Consider the following 25,922-nt stretch of genomic DNA (forward strand, 5'->3'; position numbering starts at 1 on the left):
TGACTGGCTCGCCTCCTCCCCGAGACCCCTCTGCAAGAGGATCTCCAGTGGCCTACAAATGGGCTTTGGGTCTCCTCTCCACACTCCCCCATCATTCACTATGGTAAGATTTTTTTGTTCTGATGATGCCTTATACCTGATCCCCTTGACACCTCGCTGGTGTGCTTCTTCCATGAGGGCTTTGTTGCTTCTGAGCTTGATGGCTGCTTGTTTACCTTCAAGCCTTTAAGAAGCTATACTTTTTGATAGCCGGGCACCATCAGCTTTCTTTGCCACAATTGCTTATGCACCTATTTGTCTTCAGTGATCCCTTCGACACCTCGTGATCACACAGGCTGATATGTTCTTTGATGTGGTTTTGTTGCTTCTGAGCTAGATGGCTGCTTGTTTACCTTCAAGCTTTTAAGACCCCAGACACTATAACTTTCGGTAGCCAGGCACCACCAGCTTTCTTCACCACATTTGCTTATTTTAATGAAAGTATTTCAACTCATTTTGTAATTTTTGTCCCTCACCTTCAGCTTCTAACTTAAAGGTCAGCAATTCGAAACTACCAGGCTCTCTGTGGGAGAAAAGCTAGGCTTTCTACTCCTGTGTAAAGTTAAAGTCACCAAAAACCTACCGGAGCAGTTTTAGTTTGCCCAATAGCTTCTCATGAGTTGGAATCAACCAGATGGCAGTGTGTTTGATTTTTGTTTTGTGATGCCAATTTTAAATACAGGACATTGCATTTTTCCACTTACAATGCAGTACTAATGGAGTGCGACGATGACTTCTTTTCCCTATGCACATATTCTATATTCAAGTTTTCAGAAGACCCAGAAATGTAATATAGCAGGGTTACATCTTTACAACTGCTAGTCAATGTGCTACAAATGTTGGTCCTTAGAGTTTTCACTGTGGAATCATGCTGTTTCCATTCTCATCTATTGGCTTAATTGTCCTCTTAAATAATGAGTTCCAATGAGGCCTCATCAGATGGAGGCACTCCACCACTCTGAAGAACATGACCGGGTTCAGGTGCTATGTCAGTGAGCTCCCATTTGCAAAGCAAGCTGTTATCCATGCTCATGGCATGTTCACTTTCATCAACCTGAATGAGGACACCTGGCTGGTTCTCACAGTCAGTTGTGCAGGTCTGTGTCTCTTTGGTAGGAATGGTAGTATTGCACTAGATGAGGACAGTCATGACTCCACCGGCAGTTTCAAAAGCAAGGGAACAAGGAGTGACATTCAAGAGCAGTAAATCTTGAGCATGCTCAGATTTGCCTCTAGAGAAGATGGCTGCCTGGACAGCTGCACCATATGCAACAACCTCATGAGGTTTGATGCTCTTGTTTGCTCAGTGTTTTTCCATTGAAGAAACCCTAAAGATGTTTCTGGATCTGGGAATATGGATTGAACCACCCACCAGGACAAGATCATGGATCTGTGACTTGTCTAGTTTAGCATCCCTAAGAGCTTTCTCCTCAAGGTGCTGAGGAACAGGTCAGCATGGAATTCTTCAAATCAGGCACAAGTCATGGAGATATTGAAGTTGATTTCTTACTATAGAGAATAAATCCCAATACTGATCTGGGTGCTGTAAAAGAGTGTGCACTTTGCAGGTTCATAAACAATGCATAGGTGACAGACACCTCATATTCTTACTGATGTCTTTTTGGATACTTGCGCTTAAGCTCAGCAATAAAAAGGCTGACAATTCGGTTGTCAAAATACTCTCCAGCAAAGAGAGTGTCTCCAGGTATAGATTTTACCTTTGAGGAATCTGTCTTCAGTTGTGAGGACTGATGCATCAAAAGTGCTAAGCCAAAGGTCAGCACATTTCTTTCCACAACAACCTTTTTTATCTAAGCCCTAAGCAATAGCAGAGGCAATTTGCTCATTGATGATTCTAAGTGCATTATAGGCAGCACTGGTTCCAGCATCTTTGTTAGCCTGGCATTGAGAGTCATTAATGTAGGCTGCTATAATAACAATCGCATTGGTAACAGTTTTCCCAAGGTAGGCTTCTACAATCTCCTTCATCTTTCTCAGAACCATAGAATACACCTCCTCTGGATAGAAATAGTTAGTTTCTCCCTTATATTCTTGGGCCTGCTTGCATCTTTCATCACCGTGAAAGGTCAATGGTTCATATCAGATTGGACAACAGCATCATCAACCTCTGCCCAATCAGATGTTTAGCATCAAAAACCATGTTTTTGGGATTCGTAGTGACTTGATCCTTTGCCACATCCACCAATCAAATGTGCAGTGTCTGTAAAAGTGACATCACTTCGCGTGGTTCGGTTGCTCTAATGATTTGCAATTATCTATATTTTTCCATGCTGGAAGACACCCTCACAGGTATAGGTGGTACCAAGATCAATTTCAATTGCATGCCGCTTAGACATGAATGGTCAGCACAGGTCTTGAATAAACCATGTAAGAACTCCAGACTGTAAGGTTACCACCATTGATAAATAGGAATTTTTTTAATGAAAAAGCAATGCCCACTAAGATAATGATAGTTGTATTCTGATCATAATAAAAGCATGCGTGGCCACTTGTGATATACAAAAGTTCTCCTGGAGCCAAAAAGAGAAGCTAGTAGCCACTGGTGATATACAAAAGTTCTCCTGGAGCCAAATATTTGCTACTTCGTTAGTGGATAAACAAAATGTCTTGAATCCATATGATGCAGTATTATTAAAGAATTAGAAGGAATAAGGTACTGATACATTTTATCATAGATGGGCCTTGAAATCATTATATTTATGATAAAAACCAGTCGCAAAAGACCACATACTGAATGATTCTGTGTATATGAATTGTTCAGAGGTCAGCAGTTTGAATCCACCCACCGATCTGAGGAAGAAAGATGAGGTTTTCCCCTGTAGTACAGATTTATAGCCACAGACACTGTCCTATAGGGTTGCTATGAATCAATGCTATGCATTCAATGGTAGTAGGGTTTTGTTTGTTTGTTTTGTTTTGTTTGGGGATCAGAATAGGAAAATGAAGAGACAAAATGGAGATGAGTTGACAGTAGAGGTTGGGATAGGGGTTGGAACTTGGGAATGAGTGCCATTGGGCACAAGTTTCTCTTGGAAATGATGAAGTGTTCTAAAGGTACACAATGGTGATAACTGCATATCCTAAAAACCACTAAACTGTACATCTTACAGAGTGATTTTAATGATATGCAAACTGGACAAAGGAATACCACGTGGTTTAAGAGTAGGAATGGTGTGCATCAGGGTTGTATCCTCTCACCACACAGTGGCTGCAAAAATGCTCATAAACGGAAGAACAATTGTGAGGTTGGTACAGGACCAGGCAGTGTACTGTATAGTGTTTCCTTCCGTTGTATATAGTGTTGCTATGAGTCAGAACTCACTCCACGCCACCTAACAACAGCAACAACAACAACCAGTAGGGTCGAATTATGAGTTGCAATCACAGTGAATCTGGTTTTGAGTTTTTGAAAGGGAGTATTACAACATTTGTTACTCTATAGCACTGGTTCTCAACCTTCCTAATGCCATGACCCTTTCATACAGTTCCTCATATTGTGGTGACCCCCAACCATAAAATAATTTTCTGTGTTACGTCATCAATGACATTTTGCTACTGTTATGAACCGGGTGATGACTGTGAAAGGGTCATTCGACCCGCAAAAGGGTTGAGACCCACAGGTTGAGAATCGCTGCTCTCTAGTCCAAAATTTATATAGTGCGTGGAGAGGAGATTTCGTTTTTGTTCTTTAGAGAGTGACACCTACATATTAAGTGACTTAAATGGGGTGTCCAGCTAATTGGAAAAATGTGGGGGTTTTTTGTATTTAAAATGCCTGTATCCCCTCAATCTTCTATTCTGAGGCTTTGGCCAATTTGGTTCCAAGGAAGACAGGTCGGCTCTATCTACAGTTACAGATCACCGCTAGATTTTCCTTCCCAGAGACCAAATGAACCCAGACTCCACACAGGGTCTATTGACATAAGCCCAATGTAAGGCATATATGTGCCTTTGGGGGGGGTGGGGAGAGAAAATAGCAATTGGAACAAAACTAGCTACAGCTGATTAGTAGTCTTTATGTACTTAACACAACAATGAGCAAAAACCTAGCTGCTTTGTTAACAGTTATTTTCTAAGTTTGCTATCAAAAAACAGAGGAAGAGGAAATATTGCATTAAAAAAACTCAAAATACAAAGCGAAATGAGAGATAAAATTCTAAGCAAATAGGGAAGATTGGCCCAACAAGAAATTTATACTGGTATAAGTTATGGAAACATTAACAGAACTGTTACCAGTTATCACTGAGCTTTACTGGGTAAAACCTGGACCAACATGACAAACTCTTTTAAAAGAAAAGTCTTCAAAGGACCAAGTTCCATGGTGTTCACAGCCCAGGAAGACTATATTGTACAGAGAAAAGCAGCAGGAACACAAGTATCTTTGAAGAACTTGGACCCAGTGTAAATCCTGCAGTGCCAGGCCCCTGAGCAAAGGGGCAGGCAAGGATGCTTCTTTGCGCCTTAGCTGCCTTGTTTAGAAACTTCCTTGAAGATTACTGTTTTAGTGTTATAGATTCTAATTATACTGAATATTTTCCAATCCTAACTTTGCCTTTACCTCACTAAATTCTTGGTAAGAAAATCATGTTGTGTCCCTAAAATGGCAAATCTTTTATAAAATATTTGTCTTTACAAAATGTTACAAACATTTGTATTTCCTTTGCTTCAATATTCCCAACTGTGGACAACCAAAGGCTGTCTGCTGATAACCTCAAAGTATACCACACATGAAAATTTGCTGCAATTATGACCAAGAGAATTCGTGCTGTGGATACCATTTTAAGAAGACAAGACTTACACCAGGAGTACTGCTAGGCCACACTTAGAAAATTATTTTACAAACACCACAAAATTAAACAGTCTTTATACTCTATATCTGCATAGAGGAAAATTCTTAATTTTGCACAAAACTACAATTACTGTCATTGAGTTTCAACTCCTCCCTACCAACACCCAAACAAAACCCACTGCCCTTGAGTCGATTTGGATTCACAGGGCATTTATATTCATCTTCACTTTCAAGAATTAGCAATACAAACCTTCGGATCTCTTTTCCCTTAGTAGAGATGGCTTTGTCAAAGTAAAGAAAGGGCTGTGATGTGAAATCAGAGGATGATGGACAAGTCACTTATAATCTGGGTTTAAGAGTTATCCCAAAGAGCAACAAAAACTTAATTTGACTATTTTCTGGAAGCCTAATTCATTTAAAATTACTGGTGGTGTTACTGCAACATTTTTCATACTAAACACTAAAAATGTAATGTTATCATCTAGTTACAAGTATTTTTAAAAATCAATCTCTCTCTCTCTCTCCAAGGTAAAAAAATTGGTCCATATATCCCCCGTTCCCTTTTATCCAAAGCTCCATTGAAATGTCAGGAAGTATGTTTAAAAGAATAAAATCATAACAAGCCTGCAAAACAAATAAAAGATCAGAAGGCCTGTGGAAATATTGGAATACAGAGATGGGATCTGATTGGTCAAGAAAATAAAGGAGAGTACTGGTAAATATAACTTTAATTATGTAGAAAAATTTCATAGAAGATTCGCATTTTTATAGACAAATAGTACACTCCAATTTTGCTAGTTGTTTTCCAAAAGATTAGAGGATATTCACGTGCTGTCTAAAGGGAGAAGCGATCGCATATTGTGGCTGAATACGGAGAGAGTAGATGACTCCTGGAGGATGGCTGTCATCTGAGGATGAGTTTTAACAAAGAAAGTATCCAAACTTTCGCCTTCCTTTTAATTTTATTCAAGATGCAACCCCATCTGTTACAGAGGAGAACTACTCCACAGAGCTTTCTTGGGTGTAATCTTTTTGGACACAGGCCACTACATCTTTCTTCTGTGGTGCTTCTGTCTATGTTCAAACTGCCAACCTTTACTTTAGCCGTCCAGTACAAATCATTTGCACCATCTCATAAAAGTCCAGTCATTTTATGGTGTTTAAATTTCAGTTTTGAACTTTTTTTGTGACTTAGGTGGAGTTTACAGAGCAGATCATCAGTCCTACCTTCAATAGTACATATCCATTTATTTGTCAACTCCTCCACTGTAATTTCCGCAATAAACTATCACATATACAGCATTCTCCCTGTGTTTCCTCATTCAATTCCTCAATCCTTTCCAACTCTCTGAAATTTTGTCCTTGTGTAAATGCTGCCCTTTAGTCTGAAATGGCTGATTATTTTACCACAGGAACAACTTCAGTTCTAGAGATAAAGTGTGACAAGGCCCTCCGCTTTGGGATCCCACCTGTCCCTGTCCACTCAAGAAGCCTGGTGTCTTTCATTAAAAGGCCAGTCTATTTTAAATGAAGATACATCCCACCTAATTCAGAGAGGTAAGATGAGAACAGTAGACAATCAGGCAACAAAGGCCTGCATGTGTGTACTTGAGGTTAACTGCTTAATCATGAATGTTATAGCAATGGACAACAATTGAAATGATAAGCAACAATTAAATTTTGTGAAAACACTCATTCTAGATGCCACATTGGAAATGGAGTGCAGTGGAATAAGAGAAGATGTATAAAGTACAAGATAGAACAGTGTAAGCATTATTCATAAATAGCATTGGAACCCATATTAAACTGATTCTTCTCTTAACGTCTCCACTTTACCGTTCCATCTCTTGTCTTATAGTCCAGTCTCTGCTGTTTACTAAAGTAGGCTCCAAAATGATTTTCTCAATTTTCACCTCAGACCCACTCCAAAGTCATTTTTTCATAATTCAGGCAACCACATTTTCCTAATCATTATTTTTTCCATTTTATTGTTGTGTAGCAATTAATCAAATCTTCATAACTTATAAATGGGATTGAAAAAATAATAAATAACTTCTCTATTTTCTCCACCCACGTTCATAATCAGGTTAAGATATAAATACAGGGGTTAGATAGAAGAAAATAAAAGTATCTTCATTAATGAGAAAACTAATATCCATGAGCATGATTTAAGTCTTCTTGCCAAGAGTACTTGATTGAAAAATTGTCTAGTGATGATCACTATTGACATTAAGTAGCAGCAGCTCTGCAAACAGTTATGTGTATATGATATTATTGATATTGTTTGATAATCTCCACATTCTGTGAGATCACCTTTCTTTAGAGTGGGTATAAATAGGGATTGTTCCAATCCATTAGTCAGGTAACTGTCTTCAAAATTTCTTGGAATGGACAAGTGAGTGCTTCCAACATACTTAAACCAAACAAAACTCACTGCCATTGAGTTGATTGCGACTCATATCTATCCGATGGGCCAGACTAGAACTGAACCTGTGACTTTCTGAGACTGTATATCTTTCTGGGAGTAGAAAGTCTCATCTTTCTTTCTCCTGATGAGTGGCTATGGGGTTCAGATTGCTGACCTTACAGCAACACCACAACGCATAACCCGCTATGCTGTTAAAACATCTCAATTGGTATTCTATCAATTTGGGGGCCTTATTATTTTCTTTAACCAATGTCTTTTGTGTTGTTTGTATTTCTTACTTCAATAACATTGGCCCGTGAGGATATATCCTGAAATGGTTGACCATCTTCTTTTTATGCTTTCTGTAGCATTCAATATTATGTCCAGAGGACTCTTCAGTATTTCAATTCAAATCTTGAATTTTTTCTTCCATTCTTTCAGCTTGAGAAATGTATTATTCTTTTTGTTTTCAAACTCCAGGTCTTTACACATGAAGCTTTCATTGACTTCAATAACAATTGATGGTATAATGCAAGTAGTTAATGGATAAGAAATAGTCACTTTGTAAAGATATGTGAATATGCAGTGGTTCCCCCACCCTGTTAATGGAAATTTGAACAGGCCTTCCCTCTCTCATTCCTGATAAAGCAAAAGTCTTGAAAAATCAACCAACCAAACAGGGGAATGACCCACCCTAGGCACCCAGCCACTGTTTTCCAAATTAAAAAACTAATTTGTCTTATATCTGTACAATGTACAAGTATATATATATATACATATATATATGTATATATCAGCAGGAAAATTACTTGAGCATATTTACAACATGCACAAAGAAAGCACTTTTCTCAGAAGTGAAGCACAAAGTGAATTTGGAGACTTCTGTGATCAGGATGAAATGAAAAACATGAGTTCCTTCATGTTTCAGCCCACTAAATATAGCAATAAACAGTGGTGAGGATACAAGAAGAAACTAGAAGAGAACTCTGAATGGTCGTAAGAAGGCCACTGAAGGAACAATCAGAGGAGAGTCACAAGTCCCCTGTGCAACAGAAGGTGGTGAGCCCGGATATTCTCTGACTCCCAACTGAAAAATAGAAAATGACCGCTGCAGCTCCAAAGAGAGTCCCTCTCATCACATCAGGCTGGCCTACCCCTACCACCAAAGGCAAAAGCCTGAGATGTTTTGCCCCCATCCAAAGAATATATGGATATGATAAAATTGTACAGAACCCGCCCCCCCACACACACACACACAAAACCAAGGTGACTACTGGGAAAATCTGATTATAATTAGTGGATCCTACCACTGTTGATAACCTGATTTAGATCATGCCCCATAGTGTTTGTTGCAAAATCTTAGCATTAGGGGAAACTGGACAAAGGGTACAAAGGCTTTCTGTGTATTTGCCATTTCCTTACAAATATATGTCTACCTACCATTATCTCTATATGGATTTGAATTTTTAAAAATCAAGGTTGATTTGTCACCACTACTATTTGAATTTCATTAGATGGTTATTGGCTAGATAATTAAGAATCATCCCATGTTGTATTTACTCAGAGTGAGCTAAATATAGAACAATCATATTGTAAAGGAATGCAGCATGATACGACCTTATCAGCCATGTGCTAAGTCATTTGAATAAACAATATGTGCATTAGCTTATATTCAAGGCATCTTTTCTATCTATACTGCTATAGTTTTTGTTTTCATTTTGAAGCTAGAAATATCTTTCTTATCAGATAACAAAAACCTTAAGTTTGTTTTTTTTTTAAAAGGATGGTTCTGAGCCCTAATTAATACAATTAGCTCATTGAAGACTCATCGGTAAGACAAGAAATGACATCAACCTAGAGATACACAAGCAATGTGTGGACAATTGTGGACAAGTTATTTTAAAGTTTATGTCTTAGTTTCCTCACTGATAAAGAAGTAGCACCTACTTCTGAGTGTGGTTATCACTAAAGCCCTTACTTCAGTGATAGTCATGTGGTAGGCACATCAATAAAAGACCTGTACTATAAATCACTAAAAATAAAACATTTTCATTAGAATTTGTATGAATCTACTTTTAACCTAAGGGAATGCTTCTCACTAGAAACCTGTTAGCTACTGTTTGTGCTACCCTTTCTGCTAGCACCGATGCAATCTATTGCTTGTCTAATTAAATCCAAAGATAAAGAAATATCCTTCCACTACCTTTTCATAGGTTTTTAATGGTGTAGCTTCAGGTCTTCCACCCAAAACATTAGATTCGTCACTTAATTTTCAACCTTCCAATATTTAATTGAAAAATGTGCAATATAATTAAAATGTACCTACAGGGCAACTAATTCTGAATACTGGTGATAAGTGAGTGAAAAAGCATTCTTAATTTCACTGTCATGCTTCTGCAGTTCCTATCTTATATTGATAGCAAAATTCTAAGTTCTCCATTGGTATGAGAAGATATCTTTGCAATACGCATGTGTCTATATAAAATGCACATGTGTATGACTTTAGGTGCATATGCCTATTTATAGCTGCAAAATAAAGTAGATGTGTTCATGTAGCTCCTTTCAGAACATTACCTAAAGTGATGTGTACCTTATGGTGCTTGTTTTGTTCTTCCCAAGGCAGGACAACAGTACCTAACTTACTAGACAGAGCTGTCTAGTGGTATATAACACACTCTGCAACTGGACCACAATTTGATTGAAACTGTAAATAATTAAAAATGACAATTTCTACCATTGCGAGTTTGCTATAGTTTTATTTTATTTTATAGCTGTAAATGGTAGCTTGGATTCTAGAACACTAACCACAACACATGGGGGGAACATTAATGTAGTTAGATTCTGAAGGTTACTCTCGGAGAACATTAGCCAATTTCAAATATTCTTGGAAAGATGCCAGAAATATTCTAAATTGCTATTACCTTCTTTTGATTTGAATCAAGGAAAATCATTTTTAAGATAAAAGGACAGACCAGGGAGAGGAGTCCCAGCCAGTTAGTTACTTTAGGAAAGCCAGAGGCAGACACAGAGCTGCCAACATGGGGGTTGGAGGATGTGCCAAGTAAGCAGTTGCCAATAACAGAACAATCACTCTTTCAGATTGATTGTTGAAAACCTATAAAGGTCAAATGCTTCATGAATGAGCCTAACTAAAGAAATAACATTTTCCCCTACAGTCATGATTTGTTTTTCACTATTGACATTGTTAGAATTGTATAACAAATACTAGGTATAAGTAAAAGATATCTTTCACGAGTTCAGGAGAGAAGATATTATTCTGACCAAACTCACATTCTCTTCAATAGTCTCACATGCATGGGAAAGCTAGATAAGGAATGAGGAAGACCAAGAAGAATGAATGCTTTCGAATTGTAGTGTTGACAAAGAATACCGAAAGTCTTGTGAACTGCCAGAATCAAAACCAAGCCTGCTGCCATCGAATCAATGGAGACCCCTTGCGGGTTTCTGAGATTGTGTGTGTAGGAGTTGAAAACCTATTTCGTCTCCTGCTGAGCTGCTGGTGGTTTTGAACTGCCGACCACGAGGATGAAGCCCAATGCATAACCACTACACCATCAGGGTTCCTGTAGATTACCAGATGAACAAACACATCTGTCTTGGCATAGGTACAGCCAGGATGCTCCTTGGAAGCAAGGATGGGAAGACTTCCTCTCATGTTCTTTGGGCATGGCATCAGGAGGGACCGGTCCCTGGAAAAGGACATCATGTTTGGTCATGCAGAGGGTGTAAAAAAAGATAGTATGGCAGAAACCAAGAGCAACCTCAACAAATGGAAGAATATCTCATGCTCCTGGATTAGAAGACTCAATATAGTCCAGATGTCAGTTCTGCCAAAGGCACTATATAAGTTTAATGCAATCCCGATACAATTACCCCCATCTTTCTTCAAAGAAATGGAAAAACTGACTACCAACTTCATATGGAGAGGGAAGAAACCCAGGATTAACAGACAACTCCTCAAGAAGAAGGACACAGTGGGAGGGTTTGCTTTACCTGACTTTAGCACATACTATACAGCCACAGTTATCAAAACCACATGGTGTTGGTACAATGACAGATACTCAGACCAATGAAAACCCAGAAATACAATCATCAGCATACAGACAACTGATCTTTGATAAGGGCCCCAAAAATATCAAATGAGAAGCAGATGCCCTCTTTAACAAGTGGTGAGGAAAAAATGGATATTTACTGGCAGAAAAATTAAGCAAGACCCTTATCTCACTCCATGCATAAGAATAAACTCAAGGTGGATCACAGACCTTGAAGTTAAACCCCAAACTATCAGTGCCATCAATGAGGGAATTGGGACCAACTTGAGAACTTTGGCACAGGGAATACATAGGCTATCAGAAATAGGGAAGGACACAAACACAGAAAAGGCACAAATTGACAAATGGGATATTCTGAAGATAAAAACCTGTGTACATCGAAAGAATTCACCAAGAGAGTAATAAGAGAGTCCACAGACTGGGAAAACATCTTTAGCAATGACACATCAGAAAAAGGCCTTATTATTAAAATCTACAATACTCTGCTAGCTTCCAAAAAGAAAAAACCTAATTGCCCACTTGAGAGGTGGGCAAAGGACATGAACAGAAGTTTCACAGGGGCAGAAATTCAAATGGCCAACAAACATATGAGAAAATGTTCCCGATCTTTAGCCATAAGAGAAATGCAAATTAAAACAACAATGAGGTACCACCTAACACCCTCAAAGGTAGCCCAATTCAAAAAATCAGAAAGCAACAAGTGTTGGAGGGGCTGTGGGGAAACAGGAACTCTCATCCACTGCTGGTGGACTTGTAAGTATATACAGCCACTATGGAAATCCATCTGGCGATATCTAAAACAGATGGAGATCGAGTTACCATAAAACACAGCCATCCCCCTACTGGGCATATACCCAGAAGAGACAAGAAGCAGACATCTGTGCTCCAATGTTCATTGTGGCACTGATCACAATTGCAAGGAGTTGGAAACAACCCAAATTTCCATCAACTGATGATTGGATTAAAAAACTGTGGTATATACATACAATGGAGTACTACGCATCACTAAACAGCAATGATGAACGTATGAAGCACATCATTGCATGGGAAGAATTGGAGGAAATCATGCTAAGCGAAGTAAGTCAAGCACAAAAGGACAAGGACAACATGAGTCCACTGAGGTAAGCTTTTTTTAAAAAAATGCAAAAGGGACATAGGGAAAAAGCTACTGTATACAAACCATTCCTGGGGTGAGGACCAGGTAATATGGCAGGGGCCAAACCAAATACAGGGATACACATGGTAGACAACTAAAAAGGAGGTGGGAAAAGGAGCGGGGAGGGAGGGGACAAATGAGGACCTGATGTCAGGGGCTGAAGTGGAGAGCAAATATTTTGAGAATGATGAGGGCAATGAATGTACAGATGTGCTTTACACAATTGACGTATGTATGGATTGTGATAAGAGTTGTATGAGTCCCTAATAAAACGATTAAAAAAAAAGTTAGTATGGCACTGGACGAGCTAGATTGACCCAGTTGCTGCAACAATGGGCTGAAATATAATGATAGTGAGGATGACACAAGACTGGGCAGTGTCATACATAGGGTCGCTATGAGTAGCAGCTGACTTGATGACGTTTAACAACTAAGTAAAAGACAAAACAAAATAAAAATTGTCCAAGAAACAGCTAGTCTTCCAATAAAAAAAAAAACAAAAGAAACCCACTGCCATTGAATTGATTCAGACTCATAGCAACTCTGTAGGACAGGGGGAAACTATCCTTGTGGATTCCTAAGACTGTATCTCCACTAGCAAATAATAAAACATAACTATGGAATAGGTATTATAGTTATAGCCTTTAAAAGTGGTGTGGAATCACTTCTCCAGAATCAATTGCCCTATTTTTACAATAGCAATAAAAGTAGTAGAATTAATTGTAGTGATGATTGCACAACTCTTATGAAAGTGATTGAACTATTTAAATGTACCATATATGAATTGTATGCCGGTAAAACTGTTAAAAATAACAAAATGAATATATATATATAAAATAGTACCAGTATAAGGGGAAAAAGTGAATGTGTGAGCATGTGATGATTGCAGACACTTAGCCTGCATCAAATATGGGTAATAATTATTATTTCTACTATTAGTTATATTATTATACAAGTTAGTTAAGCATTTAATTAGTATATATGTTATCATACCAAATTATGAAATCTGACAAGGTATTATTTTCTAAGGTTTGTCCAGAAGTCATACTTATAAATTTCTATTTAGCGTGTATTTTGGGTTGATTTGTGCCACTCAAGGAGACATGTTGAAGTCTTAATCCAAGTACCTGTGAATATGACCTTACTAGGAAATAGTATTTTTACAAATGTAAATTACTTAAATTTACAGGAAATCATTAGAGTTGACCCTAATCCAATATGATTTGTGCCCTTAGAAGAAGAGAAGAGACGAAGAGATACAGATACACAAGGATAATTCCAAGTGACAATGGAGCAAAGGTTGTCGGGATGTGTGTATAAGTCAAGGAGTACTAAAGATCTCCAGTAACCTCAAAAGCTATGAGAAAGGCACAGAACAGATTCTCTGCTAGAGCATTGAGTGCTCTCCTCCTCTCTAGAATTGCATGAGAATAATTGTCTTTTGTTTATAGCCACTATTTTTTTATAACACAGCCCTAGAGTGTTATACAGCATAGATTAGTTACTTGAAGAATTATTGTATACAAATAGGTCTTACACATCTGTAGGCTATTTATTAGATTGCATGTTTGTTTATGGTGACTAGATATTTAAAGGGCAAGAATAATTTCAAATTTAAAAATATATTCTTTTAAACAACTCTCTTCCCTAACTCAACCAGTTGCCTTTGAGTCCATTTCAACTTCTGTCACCCCATGCATAGCCTAGTCGAACTGTGTCACAGTGTTGCTTTGGCTGGCACTGTCAAGTAAGCATAAAACTGCTAACCACAAGGCTGGAAGTCCAACCCATCAGGGGCTCCTGCAGAAAGTTGAGGCTACTTGGAAACCCTACATAGGATCTCTATGAATCAGAGGAATACCCTTGATGAGATAGATTGGCACGTGGCTGCCACAATTGTGAGGATGACGCAGGACCAGGCAATTGATCCTTTTAATCTGTTGTGCATAGTGTCACTCTGAGTCAGAATGGACTAGATGGCATGTGACAATAGCACCATAAGTTAGATCATTGGTGTGGAATTGGTTGGAATCTTTATGGAAGATAGCAGCAGGATTTCTGCTCTTAGGCAAATAAAACTGCGTTCACACAATACATTATACCCGATTTAACATTGAAGCGACTGAAATGCAAGGGCAAGGCATCTGAGTCTTCATGGGTAAGGGCTATAGTTCTCCTGGCACTGTACCCAGGCGTTTTCCTAGTTTTTAAATCCTGTTAGGCTCATTTTAAAATTTCAGTTCATTTTTGTCATCAGAAGTATTAAAACAACAACTGAAAAATCTGTGTCCATATCAAGGGTCTCACATTTTCAAAAAGAACAGTAACCTTTCAAACAACTTGAGTGGTGGCGCTTTTAGCAATTTGGGTTTGCTTTTGATTTTAAAAAACACCTTATTCTCTATCTTATTTCAGTAAAGTAAAAGTTTTCATATTTCTTGTAAAATGGCTTGGCTCTTTAAGTTTCAATGAACTTGTTTAGCAAATGCAGAGAATGAGGATGCATTTTTTCTAAAGATGATTAGGCACATGTTTGGGGAATATCTAGCACTCCTAAGAAAATCTAGTGTCATAATATAGGTCTGGAAACATATGTCAAATTTGAGTCTTTTCTCTTATAGGAAAAGGATATGTGAAGCTGCTTCTGATGCCTTCCTGAGGGTCAGAAATGCAAGACAGCAATATCAGGTCCATCATCTTTTCTGCAGGAAAAATGCACAAGAACTAAGACTGAAGATGAGTTTTCTTTTGGCCTCCATTTAGATTACACAGGAAGACCCCACTATATAAAGGAGGCCTTGTATGACCTGGCATCCACTTGCCTAATCTAGCAGAACCATAGCATCAATAGTACAGCCAGATGCAGCCAAAGGGCCCTCCAATGCCCATATCTATGTCAGGTCCAGTAGAAGCTCCTTCCTTGGCATTCCCGCTTGAGTGCTTTGCAGTCCTGGGATGTCACCTAACTGGCTAGCACTTCCTAATAGGCTCTGCACCAGTTTTGATTGATGTGTGAGTGTGCAAACATTACTGGCGTTCAGGAGCCATATCAAGCACAGTAGCCAGGCCAAACAGAGGCAGATTCAGAAAGCCACTGGAGAGTTACATTTTGGTGATTTCCCCCTACACCAAAGTATGCATCGCCTGATTTACTTGACTTCATTCCACATTAACACACAATCAATGACTCCCTCATTCATTTCACTGCCACTGGTGAATTAAAAGAGAACATTTTCACTTTTCTCCCTTCCATTTAGCAGGAAACAACCCTTAAGAGTCAATGTAGTTCCATTTGCTATTTATGAAGGCCATTGTGGACTCTAAAGTCAGAGCTATGCAGACTCTCTTCTCTGCTTCTCTGGGATAGAGGTAGTCATTGTTTTCACCAAATGTAATGGATTCTTTAATACTTAAGCCATCATTCAGTGCCATTGACTCAATGTTGACTCTTAGTGACCCAAAAAGATGGGGTAGAATTTTCCCTTTGAGTTTCTGACACTGTAATTCTTTATTGGAGTAGCTAGTCCAGTCTTTCTCCCACTTAAGCTATGGCTAGGAGGAAGGAGCCTGTAGAAGACGGTGTTCCTTCTCCAAAGTTCCGGACATGCATCAGCTACAAGGTAAAAATGAGTTCTTTACAAAACACTTCAAAATCACATACGCTATTCTCATCAACAGTTTAGAGTCAGTTAATATTGGTCTTCTCTTCTTAGACATGTAAAACACCATGCACAGATGTGTGTGAGTGTGTGTGTAGTCTAAATGAATGGAAATTTCATTTTTGTTCTGGTAGGATATTTCTAATAGATAAAAGATAATACTAATATGTCTCATTATTAATCACCTAAGCATTAAAATAAGTATGATTGCCAACAATCCAAACTCTTTTAATAAATCTGAATTACCTTTACACACGTTTCTGACTTTATTCACTGAGATAAATAACCTCCCAGAAACACTGAAAGAAAACTCTCAAAAGTTCCAGTTCAAAATCTGAAGACAGGATGAAAGATTGGAGATTTTAAAAAGAAATATGAAGGATATCTTCACATTTATATCCAGTTTGTGGGGTTGAAACCACTCAGAATTTCACATACCTGACAAAATCGCTCGCTTCCTAAACATAAAACAAATAGCTACCAATTATATCCTTCCTAGTTCATCACCCTGGGCAGTCAAGTCATTCATATTGCTCACAGGTTCCCTCTGGTATAAGTTAATTCTAGAGTCACTCTACAGTTGGGATACTTTCAGCCTGCGATGTGGATGTCCTCATAGAGGCTAGTTTGCATAAACCTATAAAAGGAAGACTCATGTTTGACAAATTGTTCAGTGCCCCTGTGTAGATTTTAAGAATTCTAATTTCTGCTGTAAGGGAAAGGAAATGTTCACTATTTATCTTGATCAACAGTCTTTGTTGGTTTGGAAACCAAATAGTACCTTTTCCAATAAGACCACTGTTTCAACACCAACATGTTTCACAGTTAACTATGTTTGAAATAGCATGGATAAATAGATAGATGATAGATAGATAGATAGATAGATAGATAGATAGATAGATAGAGAGACATATAGACACATAGAAAGATACATCAATACATAGATGGTTTCCTAAGGTCAACAACAATCTGGATAGGAAGTGTATATGGGTACTATAAAATACATAAAACACAGCTTAAATATATGTTATATTTTAGAAAACTAATAAAATTCTGCTGTAATTCAAAAATAAAATATGGTTGGGAAGTGAAGAAAAGGGTAAAGTGGAAAAATGTGTCATATAAAAAACATATATCAGGGTAGGCACTATAAAGTTTTATTTCAACAGCTTTAAAAGAAGCTAAAAACTCACTTGTGACTCTCCAGCTTATGAGTAATACGGTCATTTCAAACTTATGGCAATAAAAACTTTATAACGCTCCAGTTCTGAACATATGTCAAATAGAGAAAAAAGTAAAAATCAAAATGAAATGTGACAAAACACTGCAAAACACCTCTCATCTGACACGACTAATCTGTTTTGGTCTGGGAATCAGTGGCCAATTTGGTTTTGAAATTTCTCTCTCAGTCCTGAGAATGCAACTTGAACGACAACTCAGAGAACTGTCAAAGTCAATCAGGAAAAACGATCCACTTTTATCATGATAAGAGTTAAAAATATGTCCTTCAAAAAATGCCACAGTCATTGTGGAAGTAAGAACAGAAGCATATTTCTTGTTATTAAATGCCATTATAAATATTTGAGCTTGACATTGAACAAGAATTAAAGCAAAAGCATTTTTCATAATATATTATTTTTATAGAACATACCAATATTGAGGAAAATGTCACATGTCTTTAGAAGGAAACCTCAATATTTTCTAATGTTGTAACTTATTAGTATTCTTTAGGTTAACACGTTGTTTTTCTTATAATTGGATTGTTGCTATTCCTTTGGTGGGCCATGTTTTTTCTACTTAAATTTTTGCCTGTGGATGAACAATACTTTATATAAATAGTGTCTGATTATATTTTCGTTTATTAGTATTAATTAGCTGTATTTTGTCACTTGGAAGGCTTGCATAACGTTAGTGCTACTCTAATTATCACTTCCATTTTCTTAGCCATAGGGCAGAATCTAATTAATCCTATTATTAATAGTTGTCTATTTCTTAGCGATTCTGTTTCATAGCTGTGGAGGCTTCACAACGCTATGGAAACAAGAAAATCTGACATCAATTAATATGTATTTGTTTTTGCTTTAATTGGTTAGCTATAACATTACTTCACAGAATCCTGAAACTCTAGATTGATAGGCACAGTGCTGCACTCAGAAGAGTCAAAATGTCAAATCAAAGTACCGATCTTATAGTTTATTTCTAAATGATGAGAAAATTGATTTTGTGTTTTTCTTTGCCTATGAGATAGACTTAGATTTTGAGGTAGCTCTTTTTCTTTTCAGCTAACATTTTCGGAGGGAAACATGTCCTTTGGAAGACTAACATTTCTTCTGAAATAATAACAGTAAAGCATAGTCTCCAAACTTCTAGTATTGACAGAGTGGAGGTGAATTCGTCTCATAGTCAATGAATCCCATCTTGATTCAATTGCTTCCACTATCTCTCGAACCCTTCAAAAGGGAATTTCAGTTCATTGCCATCCAAAAACAACCGTCCCAGTTAATGAGATCAATTTAGGAAACATTCTTAAGTGGTTTGTTTTAAAGTTTTCAAATCCAAAACTTACCATTCAGAAGCCCTAGTGGTGTAGTGGGTTAGATGTCACAAGGTCAACAATTCAAACCCACCAGCTGCTACAAAGGAGAAAGATGGCGATATCTGCCCCTGTAAAGACGCACAACCTGAGAAACCCAAAGTGGCCATTCTACTATGTTCTACAGGGTCGCTATGACTCAGAATTGACTCGATGGCAGTGAGTGAGTTTTATAACTTATAATTATTATGAACTTCATTACATTTAGGAAAAATATCTCCAACACTTGAATGTCACATGGCTTGATTTATCATTACAACCACCTGAATGATGATCAAAGCGTGTTCCTTAGCTCCACATTCAACAAAATTTACACTCATTGCCATGGAGTTGATCCCAACTCATTGTCGCCCCATGTGTTCCACAGTAGAACAACTCCATAGGGTTCTTGGAGCTGTAATCTTTTTGAAGCAGATTGCCAGGCCTTTCTTTTGCAGTCAGTGCCATCAGGGAAGTCCCAATTGTAAACCTTTAGATTAGTATTCCATGAAAACCATTTGCACCACTACTCTGTAGATGCCTATGACCTTGAGAATTTAGCTCTCCGTATCTAATGCAACCTCAGTTTCACCCAGTGCTTAAAAAGTGCTCATGGAGGATTTATGTCTAACAATGATAACTTTATATCCCTATTCCTGATACCCGTAAAAGTAATGGTAGTAGAATGGTAGCAAGAATATATAGTTTAATGCTTGAAGTTATACTTCATTCTAGGAAAGCTGGGAATAGTTGGATTAAAAAAATATGCTGTCCTGGTTTCTATCTGGCAACCCTAATTAGAGGTGTAGTGGGTTACACGTTGGGCTGCCAACCATTCAGTCAGCCATTTGAACCCACTGGCTACCCACACAGGAAAAAGAGGAGGCTTTCTGCTCCCATAACAATTGACAGTATCAGAAAACCCAGTCTGTCCATAATGTGGCAATGAGTCAGAATTGACTCGATGGCAATGATTTTGAGTTTGGAGGCTGCTTATAACAGCAATGCCATCACTAAAGATTTAAACTTCATCAAATTTTAATGATGTTAAAGTTGCCATTTTATTACTAGCACTTACTGGATTGGTTGGCACAAATCTAGAATCAATAGCCAAAAATATCTATATTTTTATCTGCACATATAACATGTATGCATATAGGTTAAAATGTACACAGACACAAAACTCAATACCTTATTGCCTAAAAAACAAAACTTTCTATAACTAAAAAAAAGAGCTATATATTCTTGCTTCATTTCAGTGAATGGGAAGAACTCAGAATTTTATTTAGATCATTTTGACGAAAAGCATTCCCCATACCTAGCTAGTTCTGCAAAACCAGAGGGTTTTCTTTTTTTCAAAATAAATCATTAACTACAAAAACATCTTAATCCTCTGCTTTAACTTGCCATCCACAGCTTGCAATTATGTGTACCCCTATTCTTCCTTCTTGGATGTTTTTCAACATTATTATGCCAGTGTATGACTTACATAATGTTTATTCTTTTGACATTCAGGTTGTGTGGCTTTCCTTTTTGCAGTTAAATATATGTATGTAAATTCAAGAGAAATGCATATTTAATGGCTTGAGGAAAAGTATCACCAGGCACTGAATGAGTGTATCTGAAGTATATACTTATTTTTTCAACCATTTCATTGGGGGTTAATACAGATATCATATAATTCCATGGTTCAATCACATCAAGCAGTATTGTACAATTGCTACCACAATCAGTTTCAAAATGGTGTTTTCCTTCCTGAACTCCTTGACATCACTTCCCCACCACCACCACTGTCATGATATGTTAGAAACCTCATTGTTTTAAGTGGTTTTACTCCAAGTACAGAGATGCCAATGGATTTAATTATCAGTTTAAAAATCTGAGCAATGTGAAGTGAGACAACATGCTGCCTTCAAAGCTGTGCTAAAAAATCCAGTGCTGGAACATCTTTCTTATATACCTGGAGATGATGGCTGACCCAGATCTGCTGGCACAAAAGAAATGTACAAGTTCATTTCAATCATTTTGATTATGTTATTGACTTCCCTCTGGTCATTTCCAAAAATAAATTATGATGCATGGTCTCATTAAGAACAATAAAAGTAATCTGGCATTTTCCAAGTTTTCTGAATAAGAATTCCTGATGATTATCACAGGAAATAAAACACGCAATGAATAAAATTTCTAAAACCTATAATGTCCTTTTCTCTTCTAAAATGCTTTTTCCTTAAAAAAAAACAAAAAACACAAGCTGCCTATATTTTCAATCGCAGTCCAACTCTCTCTCTCTCTCTCTCTCTCTCTCTCTCTCTCTATATATATATATATATATATATATATATATATATATCTTTTACAAAAATTCATTTGGTTTATCTAGTATTGAGCCCACGGTGGGGTGAGCATTGGACTGGTAACCAACAAAGGTCAGAAAATCAAACCCAACAGCTGCTCCCCAAGAGAAAGAGGAGGCGGTCTCCTTCCAGGAAAATTTACAGCCTGAAAAACCCTAGGGAGCAGATCTCCTCTGTCTAGTGTGGGTAGTATTGTTGCTGTCAGGTACTGTCTAGTTTTGACTCACAGACACCCTACATCCAACAATGAAACACCAGCTGGTACTGCACCATCCTTACACTGATTCCTATGTTTGAGCCCATTGTTGCAGCCACTGTGTTGATCCACCTTGTAGAGCATCTTCCCCTGTTTCGCTGCCCTTCTGCTTAACACAAAAGATGTCCTTTTCCAGGGACTGCTCTCTCCTGGAAACATGTCCAAGACATATGAGACAAAGACTCGTCATCATTGCTTCTAGGGAGCATTCTCTCTGATGTGGGTAGTGAGTTAGGGTCAAATCTACAACAGTGGGTATGGACAGTGGGTATTATTGAACCCATACTTTGCTGTTAGGGTTTGTCTCTTTGGCATTGCTCCTAGTCCTTACTTAAGTATTCTGATTTACAGCTAATTTTTACAAACATTAGAAAGCCAATGCTTTTTAGAGTGATAGAATGGTAAGGCAAAGAGGAAAGAGCAATAGTCTTCAAGTCAAAGAGCGTAAATCCATGACTTGAGTTTTGAAGTCATTTTAGAAAATCATCAAGGTCTGTGTTTCAAGTTATAGGTCATGACAGTGGGGTGTGACATCCAATTATCTGTCAGGGCCACTATTCATAACATAATATTGACATTCCAATTATTGGCAAGTGCCCAAAGAATATATGGGAAATCTTCAACTGCAAAGTGAATCAGTTATTGCAGGCTTTTTATGACTCTAGAAGAAAAAGGAAAGAGAAGGGTACAATAAGTCAAGAGATGTCACTTTTTTCTTTTTCTTAAAATCAGTTGGTGGGCAATAAATCCAAGGTGGAAACCACTGATTTCGAGAAACCGTAGATGGTTTCATAACCTTTCAGTGCTTAACAAATAAATTAATTAATACTGGCTCAGTCACTGTTTGACCCAGAGAATATTATTTAAGTTCTTTAAGTTGTTTCTTTCATATGTAAAACAGGCATAATGATAGTTTCACTTCACAATCTTGTTTTAAGTATTGCATGACATGCTGTTGCTGTTGTTAGCTGCCACAGAGTCAGTTTCAACACTATGTACAACAGAGTAAAGTCTTGCCCAGGCCTGGGCCATCTTCAAAATGTTTAGTCTTGAACCCATTGTTACACCACTCTGTCAATCCTTCTCATCAAATGTCTTCCTCTTTTTCACTGCCCTTTGACTTTAACAAATCTGATGTCTTTTGCCAGAGACTGGTCTTTGTTGATGACATGTCTAAATTAAGTGAAAGGAAGTCTTGCCAGCCTTCCTTCTAAAGAGCATTCTGGCTGTACTACTTTCAACACAGGGTGGTTTATTTTTCTGGCAGTCCATGGGACTTTCAATCTTCTTCGCCAGCCCCATAACTGAAATACATCCATTCTTCGACAATCTTCGTTATTCAATGTCCAAATTTTTCATGCATATGAGGAGATTTAAAATATCATGGCTTGGGTCAGGCTACCTTAGTCCTCAAAGTGATGTCCCTTGTTCAACACTTTTAAAGAGGTCTTGTGAAACAGATTTTCCCAATTCAATACATCCTTGATCTCTTGACTGCTGCTCCCATGAGCACTGATTGTGGATCCAAGCAAGGTGACATGTGTGACAACTTCAATCTTTTCTCCCTTTGTTATGATGTTCTCTGTTGATTCAGTTGTAAGGATTTTAGTTTGATTTAATTTATTTCCAATCTATACTAAAAGCTACCATCTTTGATTTTCATTAGCATGTAGTCCAAGTAATGTATATACTCGAGTATAAGCCGAGTTTTTCAGCACATTTTTAATGCAGTTTTTTGTGGTAAAATTAGGTGCCGTATGTACTCGAGTATATACGGTACATGAGATGTACATCCACTATAACAATGTAATCTGTGTACAACAGAATGAAACGCTGCCTATCTGGTTCCATCTTCATAATTGTTCTTATGTTTTAGCCCATTGTTTAAGCTACTGTATCAATCCATCTTGTTTAGGGCTATCCTCTTTTTGGCTGCCCCCCTACTTTACCAAGCATGGTGTTCTTCTCCAGGGACTAGTCTCTCCTGACAACATGTCTAAAAGTCTCACCATCCTGGCCTCTAAGCAGTATTCTATCTGTACTTCTCCCAAGGCATTCTGTGAATGTTGGTGATTGGTAGGACAACTCTCTCTAGACCTGGAGTTCTATTAGTGTTTAGATTGGATGACACATGAGGATAGAAACAGTGTTTTCTTTTTAAATTGTGCAAAGCACTGTGGTTTAAAACATCAGAACACTTGCTAGCATTCCTATTTACTATGTGACTTTGCTAACAGGCACATTTCTCAAAGAACAAACAATTTTGGACAGCAAGTTCTCATTGTCCCATTGTCTGACATGACTTCCTTTTTTAGAAATGACTTCCTTTTTTAGAAATGTCAATGAGTGAATGTCAGAATTCAGTCTTGGCCTGTTTCTATGATGTCTGCTGCATTATTCACTAGAAGCATTGTGAGTACGGTTGGGTATTTGAAGGCAAAGATCTAGCTTACTGTGTTTAATCTCATCTTTGGTAGAAATCAGTCTTCTCGGTGCCATTAAAGAAGACTACAATCCTATTACCTTGAGACATGCCAAGTGATTTAAGGCACATTCACATACTCTGACTGTTTTAGGTGAGAGTGTAGACTTCATAAATCATGTAGCACTTAGAAATAGTAAGTACCATATAATAAACTCTTGCAAGAGAGTCACACACAGCCCACCCTGGGAAGTAATTTTTTTTTTAACATTTGAGGCTAATTACTCCCCAATCAACACAGTTTTGAGTACAACTTAACTTTGGCCTTTGATTTGGCAAATTGACAATTATGGCTATCATTGTTGAATTTTAATTAAATTAGATTAAACTGTGACCCAATGACTCTCTGACTTCACATGTGGTCAAAGCAAACAGTTATATTTAATGGTGGCATTGCTGAGATGAAAATGTTAAATATAAGAGTCAATTGGAAGGTCATTATTTTTTCCCCTCAGTAATAAAAACTTAGTACTTAATCCACTGTAAAATTATAGGCTAATGATTCAATCCTACAGAGTGGCTCTCAAACCTTGTTCAATGTACCCACACTGATTTAAGCAATGATAAAGTATCATTTAAAAGATTAAATAAAGACAAGGAGCATAAATCACATTTCATATGGTGTCACAAAACAGTTTTTGAAACTCTCAATAGAAAAGTCATGAATAAAATAATAAGACCAACTGTTCAATCAAGGATGGATGGTATATATTTACAATGTTTAAAAAGGTAGAATTATGTGTGAATTCTGTTATTTAAAAATAAATCCAACAAACGTTTCAATATTTGGTGAAAGATCTTCATGTTGTTCTTAAGGTATCGAACTCTTAAGAACTCTGTTCTTAAATTATCATGAATAAGAGTATAGAAATGTTATGGTTGTCCAGCTAAATGGCATTCATACAACTAGTGAAGAAATGAACAATCAATTACTTGATGAGTCTGATTCGTTGAAGCACATACTTTTTTATAAAGCTTATTTATTTGTTCATTATGTAAAGCTTATCCTTAAGTTTACCCAATTTGGACTGACCAGATTTTAAATAACTTTAATGTGAGGAGGATGGCACAGAAGTAGGCACTGTTTTATTCTGTTATATTTAAGTTTTCTATGAGTGGGAACCATGGTGGTGTAGTTGTCTCAGCTCGGGAAGGTGAGTGGTTCAAACCCAGCAGCCAATGCCATGAGAGAAAACTGAAGTTATCTGTTCTTATAAAGATTTACAGTCTCAGAAACTGTAGGGACCAGTTCTACTCTGCACGGTAGGGTATCTTTGAGTTGGATTAGAATCAATGACAGTGGGGACCTTTTCTTTCCCTTTTCTTATGAGTGGAAACCAACTGTATAACACCTAACAGCATAACAGCCGCAATAGCATTGCCTACATTGCCTATTTCATAGAACTTAAATTGAAAGAAAGCTGTGAAACACAATGTATAACCTTTTCAAAGTAAATAATGCTAATATTTTCTTGTGACATGTAATAATTAATTACCTAGTTGTGTATTACATTTTAATTACCTTGTAAAATATATTAAATGAACTATTTTGATAGTTAAAAGAATACAAATCTAGGCTATGTTTTTTCTTTAAAAAGTAAATCTACTGAGTAAACAGCACCCATTTCTGGAGAATTAATACTTCATGAGGAAATGGAAATCTTCCCTTTAGAATCTGTGAAGAATGGTGGGGCGTGGAGCTTTTTCTAAAATTACAATTGTCTCTACTAATTTTAATCATATGGTGCAGCAACAAGAAGTATTTAAGAGCTAAAGTACAACTGGTACAGATAAGGGCTGGAAACACAGGGAATCCAGGACAGATAAATCCCTCAGGACCAATAATGAGAGTAAGGATACCAGGAGGGCAAGGAGAAGCTAAGGAAAGAAATGGGGAACCGATCACAATGATCTATATATAACCCCCTCCCAGGGGAACAAACAACAGAAAATGGGGTAAATGGAGACAGCGGTCCTTGTAAGACATGCAAAAAATAATGTTTTGTAAATTATCAAGGGTTCATGAGGGAGGAAGGATGGTGGAGGGGGGAAATGAGCTGATACCAAGGGTTCAAGTAGAAAGAAAATGTTTTGTAAACGATGATGGCAACATA

At 37.4% G+C, this 25,922-nt stretch overlaps 1 protein-coding gene and 1 pseudogene across 4 annotated transcripts in view; both read right to left on the reverse strand.

Annotated features, from left to right (window-relative positions):
* DMD (dystrophin) overlaps positions 1 to 25,922 on the reverse strand; it is a 2,430,848-nt gene that overhangs the window by 2,154,148 nt on the left and 250,778 nt on the right. The gene's annotated exons all lie outside the window — the stretch shown is intronic.
* On the reverse strand, positions 947 to 2,396 carry LOC115872669 (annotated as a pseudogene).

The sequence above is a fragment of the Echinops telfairi genome, unplaced genomic scaffold (assembly GCF_000313985.2).
Source record: "Echinops telfairi isolate 266 unplaced genomic scaffold, ASM31398v2 ScPeMD7_7436;HRSCAF=8474, whole genome shotgun sequence".
Taxonomy (NCBI): domain Eukaryota; kingdom Metazoa; phylum Chordata; class Mammalia; order Afrosoricida; family Tenrecidae; genus Echinops; species Echinops telfairi.